This window comes from Chelonia mydas, chromosome 17, assembly GCF_015237465.2.
Source record: "Chelonia mydas isolate rCheMyd1 chromosome 17, rCheMyd1.pri.v2, whole genome shotgun sequence".
NCBI lineage: Eukaryota > Metazoa > Chordata > Testudines > Cheloniidae > Chelonia > Chelonia mydas.
This window is the reverse complement of record NC_051257.2, coordinates 20519884-20547077: the sequence shown is the minus strand read 5'-3', so window position 1 is coordinate 20547077 and position 27194 is coordinate 20519884.

The following is a 27194-nucleotide window of genomic DNA, read 5'->3' as shown; positions in this document are numbered from 1 at the left end:
GTGTGAAGGGGTGAAGGTCTTGTAGAGCCAGCAGTGAGGGGAAGATTGCTGATGGGTTAGTTGGGGTGTCAATAACCCACAAAGACAAAGGAGGGATTTCCCTTCCCCGTAAATGATTCTGGGTAGGAGAAGGACTTCATAAAAGTCTCTGGCTTCCAGTTGGGAGTTGGAGCTGCAGGAGGAAGGATCACTTGGAGGAACCTGAGTCTAGTGGAGTTGTTCATGGAGGGTTTTCCTTGTACTTACTCATTTAAAATAAATCTTGGTATTATTTTTTAAGCCCCTCTGAGCTGGGGCTTGCTGCTTTATCGGATGAGCTTGTAGCTAGACCTGCCCAGCACAGTCAGAGTCCCTGCACTTTCTGGAGCATAGTCAGAAAAATGTAGAAGTGAGTTTTTCTTTATTGGACCAGAGCAGAGACTGGAGTGGCAGGGGACAGAAACAGGCTCCTCCCTTGAGGACTCCAAGGGGACCCTACCTTGAGTCCATTTTGCAGTGGCTGACACCCTCACGGTTGCAACCACCTTCAGGCAGAATGGTGCAGAGGATGGAAATTCTCTTTCACTAAGGAATTTGGCATTTGCCTGCTTTCTGTTAGGAACGAAACTGGGAAATTTCAAAACTCTTTGGAAAAAGTTCACCCCCAAATTTGTCGGGGGGGGGTCGATCCAAATATGTCATTTTAATTTCACCCCTTTGAAAAATGCAGCTATCTTATACAATACAAAAAAAGTTTTTAAAAGTGAAACAAAAAGTTGTTTTAAAACAAAAAAAAAATATGAAATGGGCCAAATAAAACCTATTGAAATGGAGCATTTTGATTGAACCAAACAGATTTTTTCTTCTTCTTCCAATTTTTGGCTCAGCAATGGTTTCGAGATTCTGGATAGGAAAAAAGGGCCAAATCTCAAAAATTTTTACACCACAGGAAAAACATTTCTCGGGCACCTCCACAGCCGAGATGTTCTCCCCACCTGCTCAATCCAGCAGATGGAAACGAGCCAGCCCCTCATGATTCCAGTGCTGCGGAGGTGACAATCTCCTTTGCTGGAAGAGATGATTCTGATGAGCACAGTGAAGATGTGGCTCAAGAGAGTAACTCCTCTTGCCCGGGCCTCTGGGACTCCTCTCCAAGGAAGCATCATTCATCCTGACACAGCGTGGCGAATGTTCTGTTTATTACCTGAGCTGCAGCATTTTCACTGTCAGACTGAAGAAATACCCCCAGAATTATTGGCAAAATAGTGGAGGTAGACAAGCCACTGGAGAGCTGGGGCAAGTAAAGCAAGATCGGCTAGCTAAGAAACAAGTTTGTTGTAAATCCTGATGCTTCCCAACTGTCTGGGACCAGACAGGGCAGCTTCTCCTGGCAGTACCCAGCCCTGTAAAGGGCAATTTCTGCTGTCTCCTGGGTGAGGGAGGTGTCTCGACGCCTGTATGTGCCCAGGCACAGTGGTGGAAGTGTAGTCTAGTGGGTAAGGCAATGCGCTTCACCTCGGGAGACCAGGGTGCTGTTCCTGGTGGATGTTCTCAAGCAAGTCCCTTCAGCTCTGCTTCTCCACCCACCCCTGTCTCGTTGGGCATAGGCTGTCTTGCTACGTGTGTGTACACACTTAGCACAATGGGGCTTTGATCAGAACAGAAGAACGGCCATACTGGGTCAGATCAAAGGTCCATCTAGCTCTTAATCTTGGCTGGAGCCTCTAGGCACTAGTCTAATGTGAGGAAGATGCAGTTTTACCTCGTAATGTTCATGGCTGGAAAGAGGAATCTTCTGGCATCCTATGGGACCAGAAAGAGCAAATACCAATAGGATAATCCATCTCTTCTCAGTTCCTCACCTGGATGGATGCCCACCCCGAGGAGCACCTGTATGTAGCTTGTCAGACTAAGGTGCATTGCCCAAGGCAAATATTTCAGCGCTGTCACTTCTCTCGCTTGAATCTGTTCCTACCGAAATTCCTAACATGCTTTTTGTCTTCTGGTTCCTCCTCTGTGCTTACTAAATGTTTCACTCTCGTTAGGTGAGATTGAAGGCTGGAGAGAAGCACCGTGCAACAGGCTGACAAATCGCAATCCTCCAGCCAACTGGAGCTTTGCAGAAGGCAAAGTGAAGACACGACGGCTGCTTCTGACAGGATTGACAGGGAGCTTTCACTGCTTATCCTCTGGTGGCTTGGAAGCCTTCCCTGCACCATGAATGGAGGCCTGGGAGGAATTTTGCCACCAGAACACCACAGAGCTAAACATCTACCCACAGGAGCTTGGAGACAGTTACGTGTGGTGGACAAACAATGAGAAAACAGGAACAGGAGTAGCCATAGGTTTAAAAAAAGGGACCTGGATGGGGACACCAAGCAGAGCCCTGGATGGAGCCCACTGCTCCGTGGAGGAAGCCAGCCACAGGAACTCTGGGATTGCTGGACGGCCATCTTGGCCAGCGCCAGGAGGCCCTGTAACTTTGTGGTGCCGTGGATGGGGAGTGCGTAAATGAGAAGGGATCGGGGGGAGGGAGAGTGAAGGGCAAATGCTGCTAGAAACACAGCAGGAGGTTCCAGAGGAGGGGCTGCAGGCGAATGTGCCAGGGTCTCCCCCTTGCTGCAGGAGGGGCAGGCATCAGGGTCTCCATGAACCATGCCAGCCAAGTGCGCCCGCCCACCTGCCCATCGTTCCATGCAGCAGCAGCCAGCTTCCAATGAGATCGCCAGCAGGCTGTGGGACCTGGGTGGGATCAAGCCAAGGCCACCTGGGGTGCTGTCCTCATTGGGTGAGAGAATGAAAGGGGCCAGCCTGACCGGCCTTGGGGTTGAATTTTCTGCTGTGCCACAGATTTCCTGTGTGCTCTTTGGCAAGACATTTTGACTCCCAATTTCCATTGAAATCAATGGATGTTCGGAGCCTAAATACCTTTGGATGGTCTGGGCCCTACTGTCTCTGGACCTCAGGGGTAATAGCCCTGCCCTGCTGCACAGGGAAGAGTTTGAGCCCAAATACACTACAGTTTGTGAAGTGTCCATGTACCATGGTGATGGGGACCGGATAAGCAATTGAGTAACATGGATACCTATCAACCCACTTCCCATGAACCCCTCACTAGCCATTAGATGGTGCCAACTTCCAGCACTCTTAGCCACTGAATAGAAACAACTTTCACTCCCTACTGACCTGTTCTGGATTTGAACCCATGATCTTGGAGCGAAAGGCTCCCTAGTTCAGCCTATCGCTAATGCTGGTGAACCGCATTATGCGCTAATTCACCTTTTCTTCCTAGGGTTCAGCTAGGAACAGGCAAATCAAGATGGGCCAAAATAGAAGCTGGCCCAGGCTCTTCATGCAAACTTGAGTTAATCAGGCCCCAAACACTTCTGCGATTCGGACATGTTGGGTTACTTAATCCATGTGGGACCTGCTCTAAGGAGGAGAGTGTACTTCAGTCAACCTGGCCTATGCAGTCTTAGATCTCTCCTCTGAGGCTGTCAGCAAGAACTAGTTCAAGCTGCGGAGATTTTTTTTTCTTGGTGTGATGTCGACATCTCTCCATTGGTACCTTTGGACTGAACCTCTTCACCCAGCTTGTAATGTTCCGGGGAGGAGGGATGTGCATTTCTTCCAGCTTTGTGAGAATCCTTCCAGGTATCCTAGGACAAGACGTTGGGAGTTTGTTGAGTGATATGTGACAATTCATTCAGCTGGTGATGTTCAGCAGGGCATATCTGGGGCATAGCTCTAGTGTTGGCCCTCTGCAGGTGGGTGAATTTTACCCAGTGTGCACACGATCAGTATGGCTCATGGTTATGTCGTTGACCATCAAGTTTTGGTATTTTGAATTAAGAAGCTCCAATTGGCCGGAGATGGAACACGACTTGCTTCAGAGATGCCACCAAAAAACATTTGCTGGGTGCAACGCTTGGCCACTATGAACAGGAGCTAAATTCAGACCACAACCTGAGCTGTGGAAGGCTCCATATTTCACTGCCAATCCCCTGAGCCATCCTGCCTCCCTCCTCTTGAATTCCCTTTAAGATCGGAGTACTATATTCATTGTGCAATCTGAACAATGCAATGGTGGGTGGTTGCTATGTCCCTGTAAGGTCCATGACCTGGCGCTGCTGTGAGACACTGTCTGCTGCAGTTGTCTTCGTACTACGTGTCTGTTAATTCCATCCCTGCGTCATGGTGACATCAGGAACAAGCCACAGCTACATGGATTGCCAGCCCCAAATGCATTAGTGCTTCCAGGGGGACCCGAACGCTAGCAGGAGCTATCAAGGCTGGGAGGAACCGACAGGGTATAGCTACGTGGCTTGAACTTCCAACAGACAACAACACAAGTACTCTGCAGTGCTGAGCTGATGGAGCTGATACTTTAAGTCAGCATCACTCAGGAAATACCCTTGGAGAACCTGGGCCTTTTCCACCCATCACGGACTGATCATTTAGGAACGAGAGGCGAAATTCACCCCTGTGCAGAGAGCCCCTGTACCACAGAAGCCTCCAGACGATGGGTCTGCCTTACATTTTCATATCCCAAGCTCTGGTGAGACCCCTCCAATAGTCTCGTGGTTTGGGATTTTCATCAGCTAGTCAGGTTTCAGAGTAGCAACCTTGTTAGTCTGTATTCGCAAAAAGAAAAGGAGGACTTGTGGCACCTTAGAGACTAACCAATTTATTTGAGCATAAGCTTTCGTGAGCTACAGCTCACTTCATCGGATGCATAATTTTCTTTGGTGCTGTGTGTCTGGGTTTCTTGAATCAGCTGGTGGGTTGTGACCAAAGAAGGTCCCTGGTTGACAAGTAAGGGTGGGAAGGGTTGCTGTTTCCATTGCTGTTCGCTGCACAATTCTCCGCTGAACCTTCTCCTGTTGAAGTTGATTTCCTTTGCCAGCCATACTGGGAAACAAGTGTCCTGAAATAGCTTAGCATAAGGAGACCCAGCTGTAGGAGGAGGGCCCTTGAGGGGACGCATGGTTTCCCCTGATGCTAGAACGTGACAAGCGCATTATCTGTCTTTGGACCTATGTATTGTTCATAGATGATTTGACCCAGACAGGTGCCAAATACTCACAGCTCACATTGAAACCACTGGGCTCCTGCCTGAACTGCTCATACCAATCCTGATCCTCAGGCCAAAACAGCCCCTGGCAAAATTTAAAGCACCCTAGTGGCTGCTCTAAATTGTGTCAGCTACAATGGTCACAAGGAACTTCTCTACTGTCTGAGGATTGGTCCGAGCGGTGTGCACTCAGGCCCCATCCCACCTATCCTATCCCATCAACGATGAGCCCCAGACACATCCTCTATGTTGAAGCGGGGTGGGGAGAAGGGAAGAATGCATGACACAAAGACATGTAAAGCTATGTAAAGATTATGCTGGCCAGGAATTCGCCTGCACGAGGAAAAGTCTTAAATGCTTGCTCAAGGCTGCTTTTAAATGCCCTTTACATGTACGGAGCATGAAAAACTCCAAAGCAGCTGCAGATGCACCTCTCAGGATCAAGCCCAGAGTTAGTACTATTATGTTAGCCTGTGCCCAAGTACATGGAACTTTGCTTCTCTGAACAAAGGAAGATCATAGAATCATAGCATCATAGCATATCAGGGTTGGAAGGGACCTCAGGAGGTCATCTAGTCCAACCCCCTGCTCAAAATAGGACCAATCCCCGACTAAATCATCCCAGCCAGGGTTTTGACAAGCCTGACCTTAAAAACTTCAAGGGAAGGAGATTCCACCACCTCCCTAGGTAACGCATTCCAGTGTTTCACCACCCTCCTAGTGAAAAAGTTTTTCCTAATATCCAACCTAAATCTCCCCCACTGCAATTTGAGACCATTGCTCCTCGTTCTGTCATCTGCTACCACTGACAACAGTCTAGATCCATCCTCTTTGGAACCCCCTTTCAGGTAGTTGAAAGCAGCTATCAAATCCCCCCTCATTCTTCTCTTCCGCAGACTAAACAATCCCAGTTCCCTCAGCCTCTCCTCATAAGTCGTGTGTTCCAGTCCCCTAATCATTTTTGTTGCCGTCCGCTGGACGTTTTCCAATTTTTCCACATCCTTCTTGTAGTGTGGGGCCCAAAACTGGACACAGTACTCCAGATGAGGCCTCACCAATGTTGAATAGAGGGGAACGATCACGTCCCTCGATCTGCTGGCAATGCCCCTACGTATACATCCCAAAATGCCACTGGCCTTCTTGGCAACAAGGGCACACTGCTGACTCATATCCAGCTTCTCGTCCACTGTAACCCCTAGGTCCTTTTCTGCAGAACTGCTGCCGAGCCATTCGGTCCCTAGTCTGTAGCGGTGCATGGGATTCTTCCGTCCTAAGGGCAGGACTCTGCACTTGTCCTTGTTGAACCTCATCAGGTTTCTTTTGGCCCAATCCTCCAATTTGTCTAGGTCCCTCTGTATCCTATCCCTACCCTCCAGCGTATCTACCTCTCCCCAGTTTAGTGTCATCTGCAAACTTGCTGAGGGTGCAATTCATCCCATCACTCAGATCATTGATAAAGATGTTGAACAAAACCAGCCCCAGGACCGACCCTTGGGGCACTCCACTTGATACCGGCTGCCAACTAGACATGGAGCCATTGATCACTACCCGTTGAGCCCGACAATCTAGCCAGCTTTCTATCCACCTTATAGTCCATTCATCCAGCCCATACTTCTTTAACTTGCTGGCAAGAATACTGTGGGAGACTGTGCCAAAAGATGCCTGCTCCTTGCTACTGTTATCACACAAGCTCACATGTGCACCCCACCCACTTGCAGATGTAAGCTCCCCAGCTAGAAGGCTTAGGGGGAGGGAATTCTCTGCTCCTGCTATGGGGCAAAGGGGAAGAGCCAGCTCTATCTAGCAAGCCTCGTTTACGTGAATAGTCATGTTGCTCACCCACAGTGTGTCATAGAATCATAGAATATCAGGGTTGGAAGGGACCTCAGGAGGTCATCTAGTCCAACCCCCTGCTCAAAGCAGGACCAATCCCCAATCAAATCATCCCAGCCAAGGCTTTGTCAAGCCTTGTCTGGGTGTCCTTCAGGGGAATTTGCCCGTGTTCTGATTGTCATGACTGCAGCCATACTTATGAAAGGGCGTAGGAAGTGTGCGACGCATGCCCGGCAGTGAGCGGGTCTCACTGAATGCACAGGTGGTGGATGCGTGTTTGGAAACGGGCATTCAAGCTGTAACTAAATAACTCACCAGCCATCATTCAAGCTCAGCAAGAGAGGGTGGAGGGTTGTGTTCTAGAGATGAGGCGGGCTGCCCCAGGGAGGGGGGATGTTGTGGTTTGCTCTGGGTTCTCCTTCTGGTGGTTAAGAACATAAGAATAGCCACACTGGGTCAGACCAAAGGTCCATCTAGCCCAGTGTCCTGTCTTCCGTTAGTGGCCAGTGCCAGGTGCTCCAGAGGGACTGAACAGAACAGGTCATCAGCAACTGGTCCATTCCCTGGTCTGGTTGACTGGACTGGGCTGGTGACGGCGGGAGCAACAATCAGCCGTGTAGAGCTGACTTCACAGAACCGTAGCACGTGGTAGCACGGAGCTGATGTCACAGAACAGAACTGGACCCAGTCATGAGCACAACCTAGAATGCAGCCTTTACTGGGCGGGAGCAGATGGGCAGAGGAGAGCTGGCCCCCTAGATTACCCCTGACTCGAACTGGACACATGGGTGACTCAGTTGTGGGCCACAATAAGAGTTCACACATGACAGCTGTGGGGTTGGGCACAATTCTGGGACACTGCTTGGGCTTTGCTCACACCATACATAAAACCATCTGTTGTTATTGTGTTTGCTTTGTTTGGCTTTGTCATGCTGTCTGGAGTGACTCACAACCGCGAGTGCTGACCTCGGGCCAGACTGTCGGAAAGAGGGAAGACACCCCAAGCTGGTGGTGTGTTCTATAATCCTATTTCACCAAACCAGTTCACACTTGCACTCCTGGATCACTATACCAGGCATACCTTGGAGTCACAGACAGTCCCCTAGGACTCTCCAGCCTATCCTGCCTCCCAGACAAAGTGGTTTTGTGATAAAAGGTCACTTAAACCAAAAATCACATCACATCCAATGGCTCCCAGTCCCAAGAGACCAGTCACTTACCACAGATCAACTGGTACTTTAGATCTTCCATGAAAGACAACACTGGCAGCCAATTCTATAGCCAATGAACTAAAGGTTTATTAGCTAAGGAAAAGAATGAGAGTTAAGAGAGGTTAAATATATGCACAGATGAGTCATAGTTCATAATCCCAAATGGTGGCAGGGACGTAATAAACTGCTCTTTTCCCAAAAGTTTTTTCCAGGTACCTGGATTGTCTCTGTGGATCTCCACCTTGCATCTGATACACTTCCCCGGAAGAGTCCAAACTGTAGAGATGCCGGATCTTTCCACAAATCCAGCTTCTTCTGCCAGAAAGTCAATTGACAGTATCTCTCCCACATGGGCTTTTCCTTTGATGACGGTGGGTGAGGAATGCACTTTGAGGCTCTGACCTCCGGTCATCACACACAGTGGCCATTCTGATAAAGTCCTTCGTTTGCATGCTGCAAGGTTTCTTTGATGGCTGGTGAGTTATTTAGTTACAGAGGTGTTTGCAATGTAGATGTTTGCTAACACATTATGGCAGGACACTGATAAGTAAAAACAATGCATGTAACACCCCATTAGTTTGATGACGTTTCAACACCCAAACACTTCTACATGTAACAATCACTTTCCTCTGTACTAATACACAAGTGAATTGGCCTGAATACACCCTGCCAGCTTCACACTGGTGGCTGCATGTTCCCAAGGATTCCTGAGCGCCTGTGAGCAGGGATGGTGAGCCATAGAGGTTATATTTTAATTTCCTAGAGCCCGAAGTAGGAGCAGCTCTCTCAGACTCTTTCTAATCCCTTTCTTCAATGTTCACACATACACCAATTTGATTCTTGACCCAGCCAGTCCTTCAGAGAGCTTGCTGAGGCTCCTCTTGGCTTCCCGGTCTCCAGAACGTGGATAGAGCAGCTGGACTCTCCATTACTAGTCAAATAGCTTTTGTGTGAGGCTATTTTCACCTCGCATAATGACAGGTTTCAGAGTAACAGCCCGTGTTAGTCTGTATTCGCAAAAAGAAAAGGAGGACTTGTGGCACCTTAGAGACTAACCAATTTATTTGAGCATAAGCTTTCGTGAGCTACAGCTCACTTCATCGAATGCATACTGTGGAAAGTACAGAAGATCTTTTTATACACAAACCATGAAAAAATGGGTGTTTACCACTACAAAAGGTTTTCTCTCCCCCCACCCCACTCTCCTGCTGGTAATAGCTTACACAAACCATGAAAAAATGGGTGTTTACAACTACAAAAGGTTTTCTCTCCCCCCACCCCACTCTCCTGCTGGTAATAGCTTATCTAGAGTGATCACTTTAGATAAGCTATTACCAGCAGGAGAGTGGGGTGGGGGGAGAGAAAACCTTTTGTAGTGGTAAACACCCATTTTTTCATGGTTTGTGTGTATAAAAAGATCTTCTGTACTTTCCACAGTATGCATCCGATGAAGTGAGCTGTAGCTCACGAAAGCTTATGCTCAAATAAATTGGTGAGTCTCTAAGGTGCCACAAGTACTTCTTTTCTTTTTATTTTCACCTCTTCCCCCTTTTCCATAACTTGGTGCTTCCTTTCCTTATTTGTCTCTTCCTCTTAGCCCTAGCCTGTGGGGAGAGACTGAGATGGCTCAGCGTAGAGAGACGATCGCCTGGGGACACGTTCCAGCTGGAATGTATGTGTGTGTGTGTGTGTGTGTGTGTGTGTGTGGCAGTGGAGTGTGTCTGTTTGTGCACAAGAGTGTGACTGAGTGTGTGGAATGGAGTGTGGGTGCCTGTCTGTGAGCGTGAGAACATAAGAACAGCCACACTGGGTCAGACCAAAGGTCCATCTAGCCCAGCGTCTTGTCTACCGACAGTGGCCAATGCCAGGTGCCCCAGAGGGAGTGAACATAACAGGGCAATTTTGAGTGATCCATCCCCTGTCATCCAGTCCCAGCTTCTGGCCATTGGAGGTTTAGAGAGACCCGAAGAATGGGGTTGTGTTCTTGCGAGTGTGCGTGCAGAAGACAACAGAGACTGCACCCTTAGCAGAAATACACTGGTACCTTTGGTTAACTAAAGCCGTAGGGGAACCATGAGGGCGAAAGTCACGTATTCACCCCTACTCCCCGCACCCCGGTGGGGGAAGCTGGGAGCCAGGCACAGACTCGCTGGTGCGTGCGATGCAATCAGCTCCTCGCTCGCCTCTCGGCAAAGGGAAAACTATTTCCAAAGCACCTTTCATGTCAAACGCTTCACAAAAGCTGTGCGCTGTGATACAATAAACCCCCAAACCAACTCCCTGGGCAACTCAGCTGGGCCTGAGCCACGCTAATCCTCTGCAAATAAGAAGGTTTTCAATTTGCTTTTAAATGTCTCTGAGGAAGGAGCTGTTGGGAGAGAATTCTGCAGCCAGAGGCAAACATTTCTCTGAACCCGTCCCCCTGCAGGGAGGAGAGGCAGACGTGTCCGTCTACACCCAGCTTGTCCCAGCAGCAGGGGGTGGAATGGGCAAGGTAGGGACACCCCAGCGTGGGCTCAGGGGGCAGTGAGTTAGGGCCTCACCTCGGGAGAGCTGAGTTCAAGTCCTGCTTTGGGAATTCAGAGTTGCTTATTCTAGGTGCCGACTTCCGCCCCTTTGCCCAGCTCACGGTGCCATTCACCATGACTGGCCATCTCTGCTCGGGAGCCTGGGATGGTGCAGGTCAGGATTCGTGCTTGCCATGAAAGCAGCGTGCGGAGACCCAGGATGGCAATAGCAGAGATGGGGGGGCTGCGTGTCAGGCCCGAGCTGCATTAGCCGTGGGTGAGGATTATGGGGCACTGGCTGAGCTGGGTGTGGGGAGCCCAGGCCTGAGAAAGCAGGGGGTGCTGTGAGTGAGGATCCAGGTGCATTGGCAGAGCTATCCAGGGGAAGGGCTGCAAACCCCATGGTTCTTGTCTGCTCTGCCCTGCTGCACGAGCCCGACACGCTACTCCTGGGCTCCGAGGTTTGCTGCCAGGGATTTTTGTCTGTTTTTTGCAGTATAGAGGTACCCTCATAGAGACACCTCAAAGCCTGGCTATTCCCACAGCTAGGAGCTCTATGGCTGAACCCCCAGGTAAAGCAAGCTGGAGAAGGGAGGCACATGGGGGGACTGGGAGAGCAGGGGCCTTCGCTCAGCCGCCCTGCAGGCTGGGGTGTGGGCATGAGCCATGTGTGAAACTGAACCGCCCTCCTTTAAAAATATCCCCCTCAGGGCTTCCTTCTCTTCCTCCTCTTCTCTTCCATGCAGGTTTGTATTCCATCCTCATCACCACAGTATCTGAGCATCTTCCAATAGTGCATTGAGGGACATGACTGGTGGCACTGGCTCAGGCTGCGGGAACAGCTTCTACAGGGCTGCTCCATGCCCACCCCGCCCAGGAGTAGGGGGCGTGTGCGGGGAATGGATGGAGCTTTGGTGGTGCCCCCACCAGCACTGTGGCCAGCGCTAGGAGCCATGTGGCTGGCACAGAGTATGACCCCCTCAGAGCGGGCAACCGGGAGGCAAATTGTAACTCTGAGACTTGCAACGGACTCCTGAAGCAGAGCGACGGTGCGCTGTCCTGCAGCCGGGGCTCCACACAGAGCCTCCATCGATCCCGGAGTGTCGCTCATGTTTCATGAAACCACTTTTGGGCCCCCGCCCTGCCGATTGCTCTCAGCTTGCAAGGTCTGGTAGGGGGCAGTGTCTTGTGAGACAAGTGGAGCCTTTGATCACAGCTGAACCTTGATTAGGGGGCGGGGCTTCCTGGTCAGTAGGCCAACCGGCCGCCCAGCAGCCAGCAGAGATGAAAGGAGAGGAGTTTGGGGAGGGTGGGATAGCTCAGTGGTTTGAGCATTGGCCTGCTAAACCCAGGGTTGTGAGTTCAATCCTTGAGGGGGCTGTTAAGTTGATCTGGGGCAAAAATTGGGGATTGGTCCTGCTTTGAGCAGGGGGTTGGACTAGATGATCTCCTGAGGTCCCTTCCAACCCTGTGATTCTGTGGGTGGGCTTTTTTCCTTGACAGGAGCTTAGGAGGAAAGGCTAGACAGCTTCAGAGGCAGCACTGGTAATGACCTGACGAATGGAAGAGACAATGAAGATGGGAACTGTGGGATGTACGTTCTCCTGGAGCAGGTACCTGAAAGGTGCTTCGTTTGTAGGATACCTAGATCTGATGGAAGAGAAGAGCTGAGGTTTGGAGATGCAGCTAGAAACTGGTTGCGTTTCGAAGGCAATTTGAGCGGATCATAGAATCTCAGGGTTGAAAGGGACCTTAGGGGGTCATCTAGTCCAACCCTCTGCTCAAAGCAGGACCAATCCCCAATTTTTGCCGCAGATCCCTAAATGGCCCCTTCAAGGATTGAACTCATAACCCTGGGTTTAGCAGGCCAATGCTCAAACCACTGAGCAATCCCTCCCCCCAATGATGATGGAGGGCAGCAGAGAGGGGGCTGAAGTAAAACCTCATGACTTGCAGATGCAAGCTGGACCAGAGAACTGTGAGGGGAGACTGCCGGATGAGGAAAGATGCCAGTCGTAGCATGTGACTACAAGAACAAGGCAGAGGAACAGACAGGCTAGTGAAGGAGAAACAGGGCTGAAGAACAGATTTGCTGAGTTGGAAAATGAAGGGGAGAGGCAGGCAATAACAGAAGATGGGAGGGCAAGATAGAAGAGAAGAGTGGCTAGTCCTACAAGAGGAGGGGAAGAGACAATGGAGATAGCCAGAGTTCAGAGCTCCAGGAAGACGGAGAATGACTCTCAGAAGTGAGAACAAAAGGCAAGACGGGGAAGGCTGGAGAATCTCATCAACACTGAGAAGATACAGGTCTACATGACTGGGGTCTCCCTACTAAGAAGAACAGACAGGCTAGTCAGCGGAGCTGATCTAGAGAACAGAAGGGTGTGCTGTCTGCTGGGATGTGGACCTGAAGCTGAAGAGGATCCTAAGGGTTTGAATAGAGACTGGGAGTGGCTGGGTCATTACACATATTTAATCTATTTCCCTATGTTAAGTATCCTCACACCTTCTTGTCAACTGTCTAAATGGGCCATCTTGATTATCACTACAAAAGTTTTTTTCTCCTGCTAATAATAGCTCATCTTAATTAATTAGCCTCTTACAGTTTGTATGACAACTTCCACCTTCTCTATATGTATATATATCTCTATATATCTTCTTACTATATGTTCCATTCTATGCATCCAATGAAGTGAGCTGTAGCCCATGAAATCTTATGCTCTAATAAATTTGTTAGTCTCTAAGGTGCCACAAGTCCTCCTGTTCTTTTTGCGGCTACAGACTAACACGGCTGCGACTCTGAAACCTGTGGGAACAAATGATACTGTTAGATTCTCCCTGGGACAGACCAAGGAACACTATGCCCGGCTGGGGAAGGTGCTTAAAGAAATGGAGGCTCAGGTGATCTTCAGTGGGATTGTATCTGCTCCTGGGGGAGGAGAGTGAAGGCAAGACAAGATTATGATGATCAACAGGTGGCTCAGGCAATGGTGCTCCAAGGAGGACTTTGGGATGGTTGACTGCTGGGAGGCATTTGCGGACAGAGGACTGTTCCCAGGGGATGGACCCCACCTGAGTAGGGAGGGAAATAGACTGCTAGGGATGGAGGTTGGCACAACTGATTAAAAGAGCTTTAAACTAGGAATTCAGGGTTAGGGTTGGGTAACCTTCACGTCCGATTGTAATATTGAGTTCAAGGAAAGTCAAGTAAAAGAGGGTATAGCAATGGAGAAAGGACCAATAGAGGGTAGGAGAATGGCCAACAAGAGAAAAGACAGTGCTAATACCACTGACAGTAACAGTCAGATTAGCGGTACTGGCAGTAAAATGACTGTGGTCTGGCATGAAGAACTCAAGGATCTGAATGTGGAGGAGGCTTGGAATTACTTTAAATCAAATTTGCAAAAACTATCTGGAGCCTTCACTCAAGCAAGGGGAAAAAACGCACAGGGAAGGGCTGTAGACCAAACTGGAGGAGCAAGCATCTTGAACTGGTTAAGAGAAAGCAGAAAGCCTACAAGCAATGGAAGATGGGATGGATCAGCAAGGAAAGCTGCCTCTTGGAGGTCAGAATGTGTAGGAGGAAAATGAGAACCGCCAAAAGCCAAGCAGAGTTCGATCTTGCAAAGGAAATTAAAACCAAGTTAAATTAAATTAAAATTTAAAAGGTTCTTTAGCCATATAAATAACAAAAAACGAAAAACAAGGAAAGAAGTGGGACAGCTAAGCACTGAGGATGGGATGGAGATTAAAGATAATCTAGACATGGCCAACACTTGACTATCTTGCCTCAGTTTTTAATAAGGATAATGAGGAGCCTGGGGACAGTGGACAGAGGGATTAATGGGAATGAGGATATGGAAGTAGAAAGGACCACATCCGAGATGGAAGCCAAACTCAAACAGACTAACAGGACCATATCTGGGGGCCCAGATAAACCATCCAAGAACATTAAAGGAACTGGCACATGAAACTGCAAGCTCAGTAGGAAGGATTTTTTATAAATCCATAAACTCGCGGGTTGTACCTATGACTGGAGAATTGCAAATGCAGTACCTATATCTAAGAAAGGGGGGGAAATTGATCTGGGAAGTTACAGGTCCGTTAATTGTATGCAAGGTCTTGGAACCAATTTTGAAAGAGAGAGTAGTTAAGCACATAGAGGTAAATGGTAATTGAGATAAACTAGAACATGGTTTTACAAAAGGTAGATCATGCCAGACCAACCTGATCTCCTTCTTTGAGAAGACAACCAACTTCCTAGACAAAGGAAATTCAGTAGATCTAATCTACCTGGATTTCAATAAAGCATTTGATACAGTTCCACATGGGAAATAATTAGTTAAATTGGAGAAGATGGAAGCTAATAAAAGAATTGAGAGGTGGGTAAGGAACTGGTTAAAGAGGAGATTGTCAAAAGGTGAATTGTCGGGCTGGGGGGAGGTTACTAGTGGAGTTCCTCACAGATCAGTCACAGAGAATTCTTTCCCAGGGTCTGGCTGGTGGGTCTTGGCAACACGCTCAGGGTCTAACTGATGGCTGTATGTGGGGTTGGAAGGAATTTCCCCCCAAGTCAGATTGACAGAGACCCTGAGGTTTTATTGTCCTCCTCTGCAGCATGGGGCATGGGTCACTTGCTGGTTTGAACTAGAAGAAATGGTGGATTCTCTGCACCGAAGTCTTTAAATCAAGATTTGAGAACATCAGAAACTCAGCCAGAGATTCGGGGTCTATCACAGGAGTGGGTGGGTGAGGTTCTGTGGCCTGCGATGTACGGGAGGTCAGCCTAGATGATCATGATGGTCCCTTCTGGCTGTACAGTCTATGAATCTCTGAGGTCAGCCCCAGAAATAACCCCAGGGGCCAGGCTGGGACGAAAACCTTCTTGAGCACCACCTTTCCTGGAGAGTGAACTGAGCTGTCAGAACAATGTAATTAGCCACTTAATTTTTAATGTTAATTAACCTTCCTTTGCACTTGCACCTTTGTCGAGGTATCGCCCTGCTCTCTGGGGTGCTGGTGAAAGCAAGTACATGCTAGTTACTTTGCAATTAATTACAGCTTTGAAAGGGCCCTGAGAGGCACCGTTTTCTGTTTGATCTTGTAAGTGCTTCATTAAAGACCCACCAAGGAACAGAATATTTTAGTACTTTGCTCACCTAACAACCTGTGGTTCGTTCCTTTGCAAAATGTGAGGGAGCTATTTATTTATTATTCCTAAGGAGAACGGGGAAAAACACCCCAGATCTTTCATTATTAATCTGAAGTTCAGTTTGAGCAGACAGAAGGCTACAGATCAGATTCTGCCCGCTGCTAAACAGAACACTAAAATATAGAGCACATCTATCTATACGCAGGGGGTGGAAAGCTGGGGTGTAAGTATACAGCACACTAGCCTGCCACACTCTGACCACCCGTGTGGACCCTGCTGCCATATACTAAAACCTCCCTCATGCATTTTGTGTACTGCTTGCCACGCACTAACTCGCTGTATAAACCAGCGCTAAGAGTAAGCAATTCCATTATGAGTGGGGCCGGTTGACAAGTTTCCATTACCACTGTTTTTTCTACAGGAAATTGGACTTTCAACTAAGTGAAACTTTTTTGCAGACAACTGTTTACATTTGGTCAGAAAAACAAAAATTGAAAACTTTTGGGCTGAAAACTGAAGATTTGGGGGATTAAAAGTTTATAGTTTTCAGCCAAAAATGTTAAGGTCCTGGTTTTTCAATGACAAGTCACAATTTCCAGTGGAAAATGGCAACAATTTATTTCATTTTATTTTTCATTTTCATCAAAACTCCCCATGGGAGAGGGGAACCCTCCACTTCAGACCAGTTCTAAAGACTATATCTGGCTCAGGAAGTTACCAGATAAATAATTTTTGCATTCTTCAGCCAGCGTAGAATGTGAAATGAATAATTAAAAAAAGCATGTTTTCAAAATCAAAACCTGGGGACATTTTTTGTGGCAACAGTTTTGTCATGGGGTCGACTCACTGTGGGGGGCAGCTCCTCCTGGATGCTGTGGGAAATAGCTCTCTTCCAAGTCCGATGCCTTCCCTTGTGGTCTCTCAACCCTTTGTCCTCTCTCATTCCAGGAGCAGTATCTTCCTCTTCATGAGTCGGCCTTCCGGTCAGGTCACTATGTGATTTCAAGTCTCACCGCACCCGCTGCCCAGGAAATGCCACTCCATCAGTGGTTGGTAGGGGAACCTGGGCGCACCTATGACTCAGGGGTCCAGTCAGGGACCATACAACATGCAGCCAAGTCTCCAGCCTTGCTGCTCTCTCCTTGGGCTGCTTCCTGCTCTGCTTTCTTCTCCACCCTTCTCTCATCTGGGTCCACCCTTCCCTCAGGACCAGGCTCCCAGGGCTCTACTCTTTCCCTGAGCTCCCCACTTCCCTCTCTAATGCACAGCACATGGCTGCAGACTTCCTCGCTGCAGCCATTTCTGTTGCCAGCTGCCTGGCTTTATACACAGGTCTCCCCGGAGCTTCATCTCCCAGTCAGGGCTGTTTCTCTTGCCTATTCCCCTCTTGTGTGGCCTTTCTCAGCTTCCTTAACCTTTCCAGGGCTATTGTGGGGTGAACACCCCATCACAATAACAAAATAGTTCTTAATTATTATTATTATTATTATTTATTTATCACCAACGCATCCTCTAGGAGGTCTAGGCATGGACCAGAAACCCATTGTGCTAGGGGCTGCATAAACCCAGAACAAAAAGGCAGTCCCTGCCCCACAGAACTTGCCATCTGCCTATAAGACAAGAGACAACAGATGGCTACAAACAGATGGGGGAGTAAAAGGAGACAATGGGACAAATGAGAGTTACGCAAAAATACATATTTTAAGATGTGTCAGTTCTGCAAGCCCCTGACCAGAGAGAGTCAGGAAATTTATTTTGTCCCTGTGGAAAAATGTCAACGAGAAGGAAAAGAAAAATCATTTTTATTGATTTTTTGGGGGGAAAAGCTGAAAAGCAAAAACAATTTCCCTTTGACAAAAAGCCAACGGAAAATTTTCTGCTTGGTCTAGTTATGACAGTCGCGACGTGTGCGTATTTCTCAGAGTGGATTCCCCCCCCCCCCAGCAACTTAGTGTCTGAAAGGGTTTATTATGAACCACTGAACAAATGGGAGCATTTGCTCTGAGCAGAGGCGCAGCTTTGAAAGGATCTATATTCAGCTGACTTTTCTCCTTACCCCAAACACTGTTCATTACACTGAATGCTCATGCCATAGGACTGCTTGTTCCTAGTAAAAGCAGAGCAAAGTTTACTCCTTCCATTCCCCTGCTAGAGCTCTTGCCCTGCATGTGTCTTCTCTGGACTTAACTTTCTCCTTCTAGTGCCTTGCCTGCCGTTACCCCCATCACAGCTGCCTGCGATCAGGCTACAAAGGATTTATAAGGCCTGCTTGGGGCCATGTAGACTCTAACTGGGCCATGAACTCTTTGCATAGTGGCCAACACTGCACAACACTCTAAGGCAATCGGGCTCCGTTTCTTTCTGTTGCCTTTTTCTCCTGACCCACCTCATCCCTAGGCCCCTGCTGAGCTGTTCCCTTTTCCTTTTGTCTGTCCCATTCCACAGACTGTGTCTTCTCCCCTTCCACTTCCCACCTTTGCTGCTTCCATCCAACGTCCTTTCTTTCTTGCTTGCTTTCTTTCTTGCTTGCTTTCTTGCTTGCTTTCCACTTAACTGCCCCCCTTGTCTGTCCCACAACCCATCTCCTTGCTCCAGCAGCGTCCTACCCTGTGTCTGCAGCATGGCAGTTTCAAGTGAAATTGACCGGCACAGGATAGTTTGCTCTGTTGCTCCTTCAGCTCAAGGGGGATGGAGCAGCAAGGTGAAACTTACCAGATCTGGTCGATGTCACTTTGAAGTACACTGGGCAGGGGGCACGTCTGGTTGAGATGCTAGGAGGAGCGGGAGAACCAGATAGCAGGTAAAGGACTGGAGCGAACTGGTGAATCAGCACTGAGCTACACCTATGTAACTATCTCTCTTCCTGCTTATGTGGCCCCATCGCCATAAAAATCATTCATCTTCACAGGCCTGCTGTGAATTTCTGAATGTATGATTTTTCCCCATGTTACAGACAGGGAAACTAAGGCACAGAAGGATTCATGGTCTCATCCCAGCTCACACATGCAGCCAGGACTTGAATGCCAGTTTTCTGAGGGCTCATCCAGCACATTCGCAGCAAATTGTCCTTCCTCCCTAGCTGAGAGAAGAATCTGGCCTCTTGTCCTTATAATTGTCCGTGAGTTAAAAATTCCTTGGTACACTGTGGTGCAAAAGATCATAATGAATCAAGAGGAAAAGGCAGGGATAGTAGGGGTGGAAGGTCCCTGTACTGGACATTCCCACTGCAGGTGGGAGGCCCAGCAGAGGTCCAGACAGCTATGTTTAAAGTGTGCCAACCGACTGCAGCGTCCTTAACTCCTTCTGTGCCGCAGCTGTGCTAGCTGCGTGGTGGCAGACTTAACCAGCTGGTAGAGTCCATCACAGGGTGGCTGTGCCGTGTCACCGGGGCAGCACATGGCGCCGAGAGTCAGCAGTGAGGCACGTAACCTCATGAGCTTTATCATGGGTAGCCTCCCGTCATATCCCAGCATGCACTGTGCTCGCGGTAAAAACCTGAGAGGGATTCTCTGTCGTAACAGCCTCTTTGGTTGTGTCGGGAACATCTGGTCGGTCAGGCCCAGGGAGGGGATGTTCTCAGACCATGACAGCTGGGTTTGCTGGGTTAAAAAGTTATCAAGCCTTAAACCGCTCCTGGGCAGGACGTATGTGGTAGCCACTGAGCAGCACTGTCATGAATGCAGGAGCTAGGCATGTTTTACTTTGTGCTTGTTTGCCCAACACTCTGCATGCATGCAAGGCCTGGCCAGGCACCAAGGAGCGTTCTCCTGAAGTCCCACAGTTCGAGGGCAGAGGCAGGAACGTTGGTGAAGTCTCTGCTGCCATCCTCCTCATCTCCCTTTGACTTTACTGAGAAGCTGGCATTGCCCTTCAAGGTCTGGAGGGTGCCTCTCTGGTCCTTCACCTTGGCGTGTCCTTGGGGATGCCATGTGCTCTCCAGCATTGGTTCTGTCTTGTGTGGGAGGCAGGGGCAGTTTACCCCATGCAAGAGGTTTCTTCCCTGCTTTCTGGCTCTCTGGGCCTCACTCAGAGGAGCAGCGTCTCTCCTCTTACACCCGCCGTGCTCTTGGGAAAGACATCACCGCAGTTCGGGAGAACTTTTTACCAGGGTTATTTCAGACACGATTGGCTGCCGGAATGTATTTGAGGTGGCACGACACTGCGAAAAGAAAGAAAGCGAGAAAGAAAGTCCACTTATTTGTTGTCTGCTTTAGCCATTTTTGCACCTCTCAGCATATTCACCCAGTTCTGAAAAATACTGCCTTTGTTATGTTAATGTTCAGCCCGTCAGCAGAAACGAAACGCCCACTCCCCTCTCTGCCGGCTAATGGTGGATTCCTCCGGTAGGCGCAGAAGCGCTGAGTCAGCAGAATACACAGGGCTCTTTCTAACGGTTCAGGAAAGGCTTGCACAGAAAGTGTTTTAAAATATATATATATATCTTCCTGTTGCAGTTACCCCGCTCCTAAGAGAGGAGGCTAGGCTGACTGGGGAAGCAGCCACAGAGGGGACCACGCCCCAATCAGGCCGCAGCTGGCCCTGTAAAAGGGCTGCTAGCCAGGAGCTCAGGCAGTCTCTCTCTAGCTGTGGAGAGAGGCGGACCTGGCTGCCTGGGAGCTCAGGGAATGGTGCAGTGCTGGGGAAGGGCAGGCTGAGCTGGGGCGCTCAGGCCTGGTGACTTCCCAGGCTGCGGCCTGATAGAAAGGCCAAAGCAGGTACTGAGGCTACAGCGGTGTAGCCTGGGGTTAGGCAAAGGCAGCAGGTCCAAAACCCCCGTGCCAGTGATGAGCGGTTTACAGACTGCAGTCTGCCCCAGTGAGCAGGGGCTACATGCTGACTGGCAGTAGCCACTGTGGCAAGGTGGGGATAGAGGGTTGGGGGGTTCCCCTGGGAGGGGAGACCCAGAGTTTGGGGACACTGCCAGGGGGCAACACCCCAAGGCAAAGGGGCACCCACTGTAGTATCCAGAGGGCGCACACTGAGGCCGGGGTCCAATGGCGCTAGGTGCTGTAAAGACACAAAGCACGCCATTGAAGAATTTACAATCTGAATACATAAGACAAAGGACGGATTATTATCCCCAGTGTAGGGCTGGGAAATGGAAGGCACGAAGAGATTAAATGACTGACCCAAGGCATTTCTGACTGAAGGTAGGACTCGAAGCGAGCTCTTCTGAGTCAGAGCCCGGTGCCTCAATCACATGGCCAGCCTCCCTCTCTGTCTGCCGCTGTCACAGCAGAAGTTCTGAAACAGGACTTAAGGCTCTGGCTTGCAGGTCTGTTGAAATGGAGATTCCTGAGATTTGCTGGGTACCCCGATGACAAGAAATGAGATCCAGTGAGCTCTACCCACAGCAAACATCTTCATGAAAGCACAGCTCAACAGACTAGAAACTGTTTTCACCGGATGGGAGAGCTTAGAAGTTAGAAACACAAAGTATGAGGGAAATTCTCATTTAGGGCTTCAGCAGGGACCACAGCTATTTGCTGGCTGTTGTCCTGCTTATGGATCCTCCCAGTGCAGCTAGCCACGATATAGGCCTGTGTGCCCCCTTGGATCGCTGCTCACATGCCCTGCATAGGTCCCAATGGAGAGTCAGGGATATATGATCAGCTACTAAAGGGAATGTATTGCAATGCGTATGGATGAAGGTGGCCAGGTTAAAGCTGCTGTGTCAAAGGGGGTCTCCAGCCCATCTGTGGAGGACCAGTGAGGATACAGAGACGTGGGACTCTTCTAGGGGAAACCAGAGCCTCCAGCACATTTCAGAGTTGGTCAACAGGGTGGCTGAGGATAAGGGGGGCAGACAGAAAGCTGTCATTGGGCACTGAATGTGCGACCTCTTCAGGTTTCCAGCACAGTCTCCAAAAGACTTCACGGTGTTGTGTGGAGATTGTGGTTTCCCCAAGGGTCTTCTGCAGAGATTGCCTTGGGCTCTCCTGCAATGTGTCCCTTATGCACATGTGGCTTCTGAAGACACTATTTTCATTTGGCAATATCATTCCTTGGGGGACTGGCTGGCTTGACCTATTGGTCCTGGATGGTGCCTGGCACTTCGAGGTGACTGGTTTGGAACCAGCTCAGTTAGTGACTCAAAGTTCTCCCCTGCTGGGAAGTGCTCCAGGCCATGTTCCCCAGGGCTCAGCGCCCATCATTGGGGCTAGATTCCCCACAGAGCTCAATGCCCATTTAGGCACACAAAGAAGGGCCACATTTTCAGGGGTGCAAAACTCCCAGTGTGACACTTGGGCCAGATTTTCCAAAGCTACATATCCAACAACCTGGGATCTTTGGAGAACCCGGCTGTTTATTTTGGTGGTTAAACGTGAGCTGAGCACTTAAGAATCTCAGGCCTTGTTTGCGAGAACTGGCTTTGCTATCACAGTGGTTGGAGTTGAGACTAACTCTAGGATAGAAACTTCTGATGGCCAGCTGGTGACCTCAGTCGAACAGCAAGCAGATGCCCACCTAACAGAAGCCGGCAGCACTGTCTCAGTGGAAAGACTGTGGAGATTGACTGAGCAGGGAGATGATCCCCAAGGGTGGTCCTTCCAGATCAGGGCTGCAACAGCCTGGGGAAGCCTTCGCGGCTGCCACCTATGCTTCAGGAGAACAAATGGAGGCTGTCAGTCTCCAGGGCCATCAATCCGTCAGGCCGTATCACATCTGCCATAAAAGACATTTCAAAAGAAAATTGGCATTTTGCTTTATTGCGTGTCAATTTAACAAATGGGAATGAGTGTAAAGTATCAGAGCCTGGGCTCGCGGCTCCCTGGCGGCTTCTGTCTCACTTGGCAGTGTTCTCTGCCCCTCTGCGGGGCCACGCTCGGGGGCTGTTGGGAAATTTAGCAGACACCTGGGGTGAAGGTCACCCCTGGGCACAAGGCCAGACCAAGACCTAAACCTTCAGATGAATTTCGCCCATGATTAAGCCCTATATGGAGAACAAATATTTCATAATGGGCTCATGCAGGTGTAGCCACGTCAGTCCCAGGCTCTTAGAGAGACACGGTGGGTGAGGTCATACAGTGATAATGACCTCACCCACCTTGTCTCTCTAATAATGGGCTCTTCTCTACCAGGGAATGGTGTAGCCCGATCTAATGGCTGGAAGCTGAAGCGAGACAAATTCAGACAGGAAACAAAGCATCAGTTTCCAGCAGTGAGAGGAATTAACCACTGGAACAGCTCACCAAGGGCCGCGGACGTGTTCCTGAAAGATCGACTGGGTGATCACAGCGGTCCCTTCTGGCCGTGGAATCTAGGAATCAACCTTTCTGCACGAGCTCTTAGGACTTAATTGGTGCCTTAGCCTCGGGCTGACTTCTTTGCACCCGGGTGAGTATAAAACAGAGGCGATCTTTTCTCCTCCTTGCCTTCAGTTCCTGGCTCTCTGCTGTGTCACGCCAGCTTCCTGCCAATGCCTCCATTTACCTGAGCTACTGCACCATAAAACTGACAGTGCCCAACAATAGCTAGGAGAAGGGGTGTGGCCCAGTGCTTGGGGAATGGGGAGATCTGGGTGCTCAGCCCAGCTGTGCGACCATCGCCAAATCACTGCCCCTCTGTTGGTCTTGTCTGTTTAGAGTCTGAGCTCTTTGGGGCAGGGGTTGTCGGTCACTATGTGGTTGTACAGCCCCTAGAGTAACGGGGCTTGTTTGACCGGGGGCCTCCAGGTGTGGCTGTCAGAGAAGTAACAAGCTCAGAGGGCTGGGATTTATGTAGCACCTTTCTCCCAATGTGTTTTCTAACCATTGGTAAATGAAGCTTTGCAACACCCCACAAGTAATAGTACATGCATGGTACAGAGGGGGAAACTGAGGCACAGAGCAGGGGCTGCCCGAGGTCACACAGGGGGTCAGGGGCAGAGCTGGGAAAAGAACCCAGAGATCCTGACCCCAGTTCCCTGCTCGTCATATTGAACCATACCCATAATTCCCGGTAGCTCCATTGAGGTCAGTGGGCCAGTTCCCCAGCTGTGAATCACCCGGAGTTCAACTGGAATCAATGGCATGATACTGATTTATACCAGCTGAGGATCTGACCAGCTGCCTTCCTCTTCTAGCCTGCCACCTACCGAGGAAAGAGTCTTCTCCACTGCGCCCCCACCCCTGGAACTCCCTGCCTGTTCCCATGCGCCTCCCTGATTCCAGCACATCCTTTCACATCCCATTTCAAAACGTGTCTTTTATTCCTGGCCTCTCGCTCTTAATTTCTCTCTCCTTTGGCTATTAATTAATTCTGTAAGGCACTTTGGGTTACATTTATTATGAATGGCACTGTAGCAAATAATCTCTCCCCTTTTATTACCGTTTGACTACTGCAGATAGCCAGCTGATTGATGGCTCCTTATCTGTGCAGGAAACTGACCGGCGGCCAACAGCAGGCAAGCGAATTAACACCCCTTGTACTAGGACGTAGGTCGCAGCACGGAGTCATACCAGTTGAATGGAGCTCTGGGAGCCATCCAGAAGTACTGGTGCCCCTTTGAAGAGCCTGCTGCCTTCTGGGAATGGGGAATAAGAGAACTGGTGTCAAGACGAGACCACCAAGAAGATGACTTGATTTGGCCAATGATGTTTAGTGCTTCCAGTGCTCTGTATCATACAGACCAGTGGGCGTTTGGTGAGCTGGCTGAGCTGTGTGGAGTCCCTGGGACTAGAGTAGCAAGTGGATATTCCAAGTCAGGATCAAGGTGCCTTGGCAGAGCAGAGAAGGAATAAGAACTAATATCAGAGAGTGCTGGACAGTTGGGTTGAAGCCCAACTGCTCAGTTGGTAGGGTGGGCAGGACTGAGACAGCTTGGTGGTTGAAGCTCAGACTGGAGGTGCATTAGTAGAGCTGCATGGGGAAAGAGACACACGCCTCTGTGCCTCAGTTTCCCCACCCGATCTCGGTCTTCTCTATTTTGACAGTAAGTTCTTTATGGGGCAGAGACTGCCTCTTACTGTGTGTATGTACAGCGCCTAGCACAATGCTCCCATAATGCAAATAATGTGTTGTAGGCCAGGTGCTTTTCAAAGGTGGGTGGAGATTCAGGAAGGTGTCTGCCTGCCAACCTGGGGCTTGGCAGAGGAAGATGGCGCACTGGTTAGGAGGCTAGCAAGCGTTCCCTGTTCACTTCTTTGCTCTGGGACGGACTCGCGGTATGACCTTGGACAAGTCCCTTGTCTCTCTGTGCTGTAGTTCCCCCTCTTTAAAGCGGGGCTGTGCTGCACACGAGAGCTGGGCAGACAGATACATTAAAGCAGGTGAGTTACTCCAATGCTACGGTAAATAAGGCCAGATATGCACCTAAGGTAGATCAGACCATCGGCTTTTTGCCTTCGTGACATGGGGAAATAGTTGCTCCATGGGGCCATCTCTTGGTTTTTCAGAGTTCCACAAATGGAACAGCCTGAGGGTGAAAATGCAGATGCCCCACCGACAGGGCTGGCTCCAGGCACCAGCTTTCCAAGCAGCTGCATGGGGCGGCAGTGAGCATGGGGCGGCGGTCCGGGTCCCGGGGCGGCAATTCGGCAAAATTCATAGATTCATAGATTCATAGATATTTAGGTCAGAAGGGACCATTATGATCATCTAGTCTGATCTCCTGCACAACTCAGGCCACAGAATTTCACCCACCACTCCTACAAAAAAACCTCACACCTATATCTGTGCTATTGAAGTCCTCAAATTGTAGTTTAAAGACCTCAAGGAGCAGAGAATCCTCCAGCAAGTGACCCGTGCCCCATGCTACAGAGGAAGGCGAAAAACCTCCAGGGCCTTCCAATCTGCCCTGGAGGAAAATTCCTTCCCGACCCCAAATATGGCGATCAGCTAAACCCTGAGCATATGGGCAAGATTCATCAGCCAGATACTACAGAAAATTCTTTCCCGGGTAACTTGGATCTTACCCCATCTAAAACCCATCACAGGCCATTGGGCCTATTTACCATGAATATTTAATTACCAAAACCATGTTATCCCATCATACCATCTCCTCCATAAACTTATCGAGTTTAATCTTAAAGCAAGATAGATCTTTTGCCCCCACTACTTCCCTCGGAAGGCTATTCCAAAACTTCACTCCTCTGATGGTTAGAAACCTTCGTCTAATTTCTAATCTAAATTTCCTAGTGGCCAGTTTATATCCATTTGTTCTTGTGTCCACATTGGTACTGAGTTTAAATAATTCCTCTCCCTCTCTGGTATTTATCCCTCTGATATATTTAGAGAGAGCAATCATATCTCCCCTCAACCTTCTTTTGGTTAGGCTAAACAAGCCAAGCTCCCTGAGTCTCCTTTCATAAGACAAGTTTTCCATTCCTCGGATCATCCTAGTAGCCCTTCTCTGTACCTGTTCCAGTTTGAATTCATCCTTCTTAAACATGGGAGACCAGAACTGCACACAGTACTCCAAGTGAGGTCTCACCAGTGCCTTATATAACGGTACTAAAACCTCCTTATCCCTACTGGAAATACCTCTCCTGATGCATCCCAAGACGACATTAGTTTTTTTCACAGCCATATCACATTGGCGGCTCATAGTCATCCTATGATCAACCAATACTCCAAGGTCCTTTTCCTCCTCCGTTACTTCTAGTTGATGCGTCCCTAGCTTATAACTAAAATTCTTGTTATTAATCCCTAAATGCATGACCTTCCACTTCTCACTATTAAATTTCATCCTATTCCTATTACTCCAGTTTACAAGGTCATCCAGATCCTCCTGTAGGGTATCCCTGTCCTTCTCTAAATTAGCAATACCTCCCAGCTTTGTATCATCTGCAAACTTTATTAGCACACTCCCACTTTTTGTGCCCAGGTCAGTAATAAAAAGATTAAATAAGATTGGTCCCAAAACCGATCCCTGAGGAACTCCACTGGTAACCTCCCTCCAACTTGACAGTTCACCTTTCAGTAGGACCCGTTGTAGTCTCCCCTTTAACCAATTCCCTATCCACCTTTCAATTTTCCTATTGATGCCCATCTTATCCAATTTAACTAATAATTCCCCATGTGGCACCGTATCAAACGCCTTACTAAAATCTAAGTAAATTAGATCCACTGCGTTTCCTTTATCTAAAAAATCTGTTACTTTCTCAAAGAAGGAGATCAGGTTGGTTTGGCACGATCTACCTTTTGTAAAACCATGTTGTATTTTGTCCCATTTACCATTGACTTCAATGTCCTTAACTACCTTCTCCTTCAAAATTTTTTCCAAGATCTTGCATACTACAGATGTCAAACTAACAGGCCTATAATTACTTGGATCACTTTTTTTCCCTTTCTTAAAAATAGGAACTATGTTAGCAATTCTCCAATCATACGGTACAACCCCTGAGTTTACAGATTCATTAAAAATTCTTGCTAACGGGCTTGCAATTTCTTGTGCCAATTCTTTTAATATTCTTGGATGAAGATTATCTGGGCCCCCCGATTTAGTCCCATTAAGC